This window comes from Pinus tabuliformis, chromosome 5_1 (genome assembly GCF_031772625.1).
Source record: "Pinus tabuliformis cultivar Carrire ecotype Pingquan chromosome 5_1, CPIR1, whole genome shotgun sequence".
NCBI lineage: Eukaryota > Viridiplantae > Streptophyta > Pinopsida > Pinales > Pinaceae > Pinus > Pinus tabuliformis.
In genome coordinates this window covers 508,047,420-508,056,050 of record NC_142305.1, presented here as the reverse complement: position 1 = coordinate 508,056,050, position 8,631 = coordinate 508,047,420, and the positions used below count along the sequence as shown (strand labels likewise).

Here is an 8,631-nt window from a genome sequence, read left to right as displayed (position 1 = left end):
AAAGAATCAACTCGAAACCCAAGAGTGAAAGCATCTTTAACATTATTTTTCCATATGCGTACCTTACCATCGCTGAAGGTTACCTTATAGCCTTTGTCTTCCATTGCCGAGATGGATACTAGGTTCTTTTTGAGATCAGGTACATATAATACATCTTGTAAGTGAATCGTAATACCTTGATTCAGTTTAAGAGAAACATTGCCTACACCTTTCACTGGGTATTTCATGTCATCTCCAAGGATAATTTCCAGGTTAGTTTATTTCTCTACCAGATTATAGAGAACTTCTTTATAACTAGTGAAGTGTCTTGAGGCACCACTATCAATGAGCCAAATTCCCATTGAGTCCAAAGGAGCGGAAGTAGATAGAGCAGCTGGTAGATAATATTCCGCCTGCTTATCATGAACAGTGTTAGATTCATACCTGGAATTTCTAGCCTTCTTGAATGGTTGCCCTCTTCTTTGATTTCCCGCATTCCTTTTTCCTTTGTTGTCGAATTTTCCATTCCTTCGATTACCATGAGAGGGATTTTGATCATCGTCACAGTGAGAGTCCTTTCTATCAGGGCATTCCCTTGCATAGTGACCTGCTTTATTGCAAATGAAACATCGTCCTTTTCTTCCAGCCTTAAATCCAGCCTTTCTTTTTGATTTAGACCCAGAATTATTTCTTTTCTTAGCATGAGAAGAAAAAGCAGCAGGAGGACCTTTAGGCAAGGGCATTTCCTGCTCTTCTACCCTTTTTTGTTCTTGAATGCATCTAGCCATTAATTCCTCGAAACTAGGAATTACATTATTGTTCAGAAGAGTAGTCCTGAACACATACCATTCAGATGGTAATCCTCCGAGAGTTGTGAGTGCCATTTCTCTGTCAGTAATGGTTTCCCCAATAGATAGGAGATCGTTCTTGATCTCGGTGATTCTTAAGAAGTATGCTTGCATACTTTCATCTTTACCCTTCTTGATTTCCCTCAACTTATTTCTAAGAAACAAAACTTGATTTGCATCATTAACTTTAAATAAACTCACCAGTCTGTCGTAGATTTCCTTGGAGGTGTCTAGATCAGAGATGTAGGCCACCAAGTGCTTGTCGATAGAGTCCTGGATGATCTTCTTTGTTTTGACTTCTCCATTTTTCCATTTGTTCCAGGCAGCAGCATATGCATTTGATGAAGGCTCAACAATATTGCCTCTTACATGGTCCAGCACTCCTTGATCTTCAAGGGTTAGATCAATAGACATCTTCCATCCGTGATAGTCAGCTTTCTCACGGAGCTTGTCTTCGGCAGGAAAGACTGTTGAGGACCCCATAGTTCTTTTAGGATAGCCTTGCCAATCTTCTCTTCAATGATTGCTCTTGCTCTTGCTCGGGCTTTGTCTTCACCTCTGCTCTGATACCATGTTAAGTTATGGTATGTTCTATGCTTATAACAATTTACTTCTTTTTCTTATTATATTCCACAGATTAGCAATCACATGTACATAAAGTAAAGTGTAGATAGAATATTAAACGATCGACAGAAAACAAGCCAAGACAAGAGACACAAGATGTGGCAGCTAGCCAGGGACAAACCCCACAATGTGTGGGGAAACCCTTTGATCAAATCTTCTTTTATCTTCAATAATTCAGCAGAGAGAAATAGTACAATAAATCTGATTCATATCAGCAGTAGCAAACCCTAGATCAGTAGCATCAGCATTAGCGGCTTCATTATCAAACTAGGGCAGACCATATCTCACAAACCGACAGTCGGATTGACTTCATTCCACCACCAAAAGTTTCGGCTTCCAGAGGAGGTTCAGATGAACCTACAGTGCAGTTCAAATGAGGAGATATTCTAGGCCACGCAAGTCAATCTTTACTTCTGCAGTTGCAGCTACAAATTCAATAGCTTCTGGCTTCACATGTGTGAGAGAGAGAGACCCATTTCAGTGTAGTAGAGAAGAGACTCATATCTGCGCAGTAGAGAGAGAGAGAGATGTGATGAGATGAGTGAGTCCAAATGAGGAAAAGTCCTCTTATATTTATACACAACGTTGGTGGGTGAATAGATGCGACTATTGGGCTTCTGAGCCTACATGAGTTGTAGGTCGGCTTGATAATAATTCCATAATCAAAATAAATTCATATCTCCATGAATACTTATCGGAATTGGAAGATCTTTATATCAATCCTACACCTCTCGACGAGAGGAATCTAATAAAAATATTATTAGCCATGAATAAGATGACCCACATGAAGTTTTTCCCTGGTTGCCAATTTTAACACCTCTCCACAAGGCAGCTCGGAAATTAACTCCGCAAAAACCATAGATTTCTTAGACTTGGCGGACAAGAACTCGAGATCAAATTCTTGTAAAATGACTATCCATTGATTATATTTTCCCCCAATCACTCACCTACTGAGGACTAATTGGAATGGATTAACCGCCGCTAAGACAAAAGTTTTGTGTACCAAGATGTAATGGCAAAGCCACTAGACAGCATGGATAGCTGCCAAAGCCAACTTCTCAAGAGGAGAATAGTGAAGTTCAGGACCTATCAAGCCTTGGCTCAAATAATAAATCACATGCTCCATGAGAGCATCGTCTTCCTTAATGAGAACCATACCTATGGTTGATTCTGCCGCAGCAAGATATAAAAGCAAATCCCTACCATAATTCAGTGGACTCAAAAGCAGGGCGGGGGTTATCTACAATGAAAAACAAGCATTCCATACAACCATGATACTAATATAAGCAAACTACGTGAAGAGAGGTGCACCTAGGGGTCCTTCGTTTGGGTAGATCCAGCCAGGGTCTAAACCCTCTTGGAGTTCCTTTCGATCCTTCAACCTGCAAAACAATCAATTCAAGAAAGCATAGCAGTATATGGACCAAGCATCATAAGGAAATCGAATTCATAGAATTTTGAAAGTTATTTAGTTAGACAATTGAAACAACCATTCATATGTAAATCATAACATTAATATCATAAGCATGAAGAAGATTAATATTAGGAACAAGACGAGTGTTTCTTTTATTGTAGATAACTAAAATACAGTAAGGAATGATTTCACCTGAGTCTTCATTTTGCAGGCTCCAAGTAGAACCGTCCTCCGGATTCATCCAATCTCAAGCCTTCAACAAACTCCTTCCATGACTCATACCAAAGTTTCTCAACTAACATCAAAGCTCAAGGAAACAAGGGCTTCCTATAATGGGGGGAAGTGCTGAAAGCATAAGGATCTTCAGACCTAATCAGGGATAATCTCAACAGAGTTATTTTTCTCTCTATTCTCTCCTCCTTTAGGCCTTCCCATTGAAGCCTTTTTATACTTCTCCCAAAGTACTTTTTTAGTTGGGAATTCATCGGGAACAGTTGGGCCACGGGCACTAATAGGTAATCAACAGGTAAAACCTGTGATCTCTACCCAAAATTAAGGAGATTTAGTTTTTTTAAGTGTTTTAAGACATATACGTGGGTTGGGTATACATAGACCCGCGTACACACGCGTTTATCTCAGGGTAATGTCACGTATAGGGAGTAAAACATTGTTTTTTAAGTATTTGGACCAGGTCTGGAAGGAGGGGTTTCCCTAGGCCATGAGTGCAGCATCACAAACATCAAGAGTGAGATTTGGAGCTATAATAGTGGTCGAAATGCATTAAAATAATACTCAATGCTCAAAATGGGAGGAAGTTGCCAAGACTACGAAGTTGGATAAAAGCAACTCAAGTGTCAAAGGTTCAACTCTACTAATAAAATCCCTGAGGTAGGCATACCCATGCTTGGGCATAAGAAACTACTAAACATGGCTGCTATAAAATAATTGCCAACCCATGACATGAAATTATAGAACATGGCCATGAAGACATACACAATGTATCCATGTGACTCAACAAATAGATCATAACCACCTACAAATACAATCATGGATCTATGTCATAATATACATCAGTAGGACTATGCACACATGATAGATAGAGAAGTGTCTCAAAGTAGCCCTCAAAGTACATAAATGATACATAACTCCAATGCAGCCTGGAAAGGATACCATATAAGAGTGAGATGTCCCAAACCCAAGGTCTTCAAAATAACCCCAATGGTACAAATATACACCATGTGAATAGATGAGATGAAGTCAGGCATGGTAGAAACTGCCTGATTACCAACCAATGAGGTAAACCAGTAACAGACGTAAGGAAATCCATTAATGCAAAAAACGGACCCCAAGGTACCTACTACATTCCACTAAGTATGAATAAATGAGCTGATGTCAAACACTAGTGAACTGAATCAATCAAGAGCCAATGATGAAAACCCATTTTTGATCATGAGGAAGCTTTCCACTAAGGTCTGCAAGATCCAAGGTACTACTGGTTTCTAGATCATGCTTCTGGATAATGAGCTAAAGTGGACAAGGGAAGATCCATCAAAGCAGGGTTGTAATGTATCCCCCATCAATCGACATGGAACAGACCAGGATGATGTGATGAATGGATGAAGTCATGAAGTGGTGAAGTAAAACTAACACAAGGATGGCTGACTCAAAAAGGTCAACAGGTTACTGCAGATGGCTGACACAGGCTATGACTTCCCTTAAACACATAGCAGCGCGACACAAGAGAGTGATATCATGCAACGATGCAAGACACATCAAAGCACACTCCATATGACTGGAAGAGTAACCACCCGGAGGAGGAAAGAGACTCATATGGATGGTATAGCTCCTAGACAAGCTAAAACCCAACTGTAAGATAATGAGATAGACAGGTGTCATATTCAAGGGCGACGCAACTGACACTGCCATTTTGATGACTAATGGAAATAAATGTTTCCTCCCTTCTATTTTTATAAGTTCCTTTTTCATAAAGTTGTCCCCGAAGCCTGAAAAAGGGATAAAAGTATACAAGAGGGAACCTCCTAGCCGCAGTAGACTAGGGTATTCCTTTTTCGGAACTAGTCTATCCCAGTCTAGAAAAGGATTAAACTTATACTAGGTAGAAGACCCTTCAGGTACTTTTACGAGCGTGAAGGAGATAAGTTCACTTGACAATATTTTCTAGATTAAGGAGTCTCAAAAGAGCTTAAAGAAAACTCCTTTTGGAGGAATGAGTGGTATAGAGGGTAGCAACTGGTTCCGATAATGTTGGAACTTCTCATGACAAAAGAAGGGAAAGAGGTTGGATGATAGGACCACTCATCGTAGCAGGTCCTCCAAGAAAGGGTAAATACCAAGTGAAAGCGGGTTTTAGGCTAAGTAGATCATGACGATGGAATAGAGAAACCAAGGGTCATCATACAGAAGTAGGCTAATAAAAAGTGGCAATCACAAGGGAAAACAATTATGGAGTCCTCCTGGGTTATAGCCAGAAATGAGATGCAGAAGAGGACATGTGGCTCAGATTCTAGGTCATGGTAGGTCAGAAGTGTTAGACTCTGTCTTATCAGAGATTGATTCTTCTTCAAAACCCTGTTTTGAAGAAGAAATCATTAATGTGTTGTTTTAGATTATGTTATTTATTCTTCAACTCTTCAACTGGCAGCGACTTCAATTTGCAAGTGTTGTGCTGGCTATGATGATTCCGGGCCTAGCGCTTCTTCCTCCAAAGGCTTGTGTTGTGACAGAATGCGGTCTTATAATCCACACATTGCTAGTCTGCTATATTGAGAATCGATTATTTACCTATACTAGCATCTATTACTTTGGTTTTAATGATGTTGTTGCTACTCTGGATGCTATTGTGGAACCATATCCTGCTGCTGCCTCATGTTTCATCTCACGAAAGGTTTTCCAATGAAGATAATCGAGAATTTCTTTCTGCCTTGGCAAATATATATAATTTTCTGCTGCCTTTATTAAAGAATGGTTTTACTTTGACAATGGATAATGCCTTCAAGCTGTCGGTTTTTGTTTTGGTATTCTGCACCAAGTTCTAAAAGGACATGTTGGCACTTACTGGATAGGAGGTGCTCTATCGAAGAGAATTACTGAACCTGGTTTCCATTTGAAGATGGGTCTGTCCGTGGTGCTTGGGAGAAGATTGGAACTATTGTGTATTGTACAGATGTCACATAAAACTTGACGGCGCTGAATGTTTTAAATTTGAAGGCCAGTATTTTATTCCTGTAAACATCATGAGTGCTGAACCTTTCAAGCGGTTGGTAAGGCTTGTTGCAAGGGCCTTCTATGATGATATCCCTACAAGAGCAGAAAATCAACCGAAATCTGGCAGGAGTGATAACAGAGGAATGGCAGTTGTGGTCCTTGATGCTTTAACAAGGCGACAATAGGTTAAAGAAGATGATTTGGCTAAGGATTTAAAGCTACACTCAACACAACTTAGACGTACCTTGCGATTTTTTGAAGAGGAGAGGCTAATTACTAGAGATCATCGTCGTGAGACTGCAAAGGGAGCTAAAGTTTTCAATGCTGCAATAACAGCTACTGCAAAATCTTCTTTTGCTTCTTGTTTTATTGTGTCTCAAAGATTCTTGCCACGACTTCTAGATGCTATGGGAGCTCCTTTGGATCAAGGGCCTGGTCCATTACTTGCTTCAAATAACATAAGTGTGGCTAACTGCTTCGTGACAGTTAGTGCTCTTTATATTTGGGATCAGATTGTTCAAGCAAACAATATTGTCTGAGGGATTAGTTTTACAACCAGTAGTTAGATTGGATCTGAGCTCTGGAAGTTCTTCATTATCTCTGCTTCAGTGTTTAGCAAATCCATTAACAATTGCTTTTGCATCTGCCATTCCAACGCACAATGGAATTGATTGCCAGAAATCACAATTGACAACACAAAATGAGATCATTCATTTGGGAGTGGCTGGGTTGCAGGCTTTGGCTTCGTTTCCAGGATCCTTTTCACCCCTTACTGAAGAGAAATTCAAGGAAATCTTATTGTTTCTAATGTCTGTTCTATCAGAAAGGCATGAGCACAAGTTTTTATGGGAACAAGCTCTTGACGCACTTCCAGTAAGGAATCAAAACTGGTCTAATGGCACATCAATTGCTTCTGTTTCACATCAGATAACTTCAGCTCACTAAAATGCAGAACAACACCGATTGAATACATTAGAAGGGGCAAACCAGATGCAGGTTTTGCTTTATTCGAGTCAGAGTCGTTGAAGTGGCCAGGTTTTGTAAAGTTTGATGATGTAAATGATGGGTCCTGTCTTTCAAATTTGCAGTGTGTGATGGGTTCTGATATTGAGGGATATAATAAGCTTGAGTCTGGCTTGATCACAACAGGGGCATCTATCTTTATTGATGGTGTTTTAGTAGCCAGTACAGGCTCGAAGCAGAAGGTGGAATTGAGGACAACAAAACTTGTTTTGATTGGGAGCTGTGATGCTGCCACATTTCCTGTTCAAAAGAAAAAGCAAGTAGAGAGTATCTGAGAAATGTAGCACATATGCGGCCTCGAACAAATGCATTTGGTGCGGTTGCCCGAGTAAGAAATGCCCTCGCATATGCCACACACAAATTTTTCCAGGAGATGGATTTTGTCTGGGTTGCTAGTCCAATAATCACTGCTTCAGATTGTGAAGGTGCCGGAGAGCAATTTTATGTCACATCTTTGCTTCCTAGCTCTAAGGAGGATGTGGGCTCTCCAATTAGCATGATCCCTAGCACAAAGGATGGTTATGTTGATTGGGCACAGGATTTTTTTTGGAAAATCAGCATTCTTGACAGTTTCTGGACAGCTCAATGGAGAGACCTATGCATGTGCTCTTTCAGATATATACACGTTTGGTCCCACATTTCGAGCAGAGCAGTCGAACACTTCACGTCATTTAGCTGAGTTCTGGATGATTGAACCAGAGCTTGCTTTTGCCAATCTGAATGATGACATGGCTTGTGCAACTGTCTATCTCCGGTGAGGTTTATTCCGGATAATTGCAAAGAAGATATGGAATTCTTTAATACCTGGATTGAGAAGGGGATAATTACACGTTTAAGTGATGTTGCAGAAAAGAAATTTGTGCAATTGACATATACAGATGCAGTTGAACTGCTTTTGAAAGCAAAGAAAAATTTTGAATTCCCGGTGACATGGGGATGTGACTTGCAGAGTGAGCATGAGCGTTATATAACAGAGGAAGCCTTTTCTGGTTCACCTGTTATTATAAAAGATTATCCCAAAGATATAAAAGCTTTCTATATGTGAGAAAATGCGGATGGGAAGACTGTAGCAGCTATGGATGTTTTAGTTCCAAGGTTCCTCCTGCTGTAATCTCGGTAGAACAGCAGCGTTGGAGTATGGATGAAGCAACACGCCTTGATGTACTTCGTTTGGCTATAGAATTGGATGCCGACTATGTTGATGTGGAGCTCCAGGTGGCATACGATGCTGTTTACACACCAAAGTTACTAGACTCTTACAAGAAACAGAAGAGTGCCAAGGGTAAATGTGTAATGCCACCGCTATTCAAACGGCGCCAGAACAGCATAATGGGATTCGATTCCTATTTCCCAGATTTTAATCAATGCTTCAACAAGATCTGCGCTCTATATGGCTGCCTTTGTCATTCAAGCAAACTGTACCATGAGTATGCCGCGTGGCATGTTTGTGATTCTGTACTTGTAGCACATTTTGCCACCGTCAAATTTCATGTGGTATTTTTAAGCACTAAGTCCGAT

At 40.3% G+C, this 8,631-nt stretch overlaps 1 pseudogene; it reads left to right on the top strand.

Moving 5' to 3' along the window:
* Window positions 1–6,119: 6,119 nt before the first annotated feature.
* LOC149165714 (asparagine--tRNA ligase, chloroplastic/mitochondrial pseudogene) lies at window positions 6,120–8,224 on the top strand (annotated as a pseudogene).
* The last annotated feature ends 407 nt before the right edge of the window (window positions 8,225–8,631 follow it).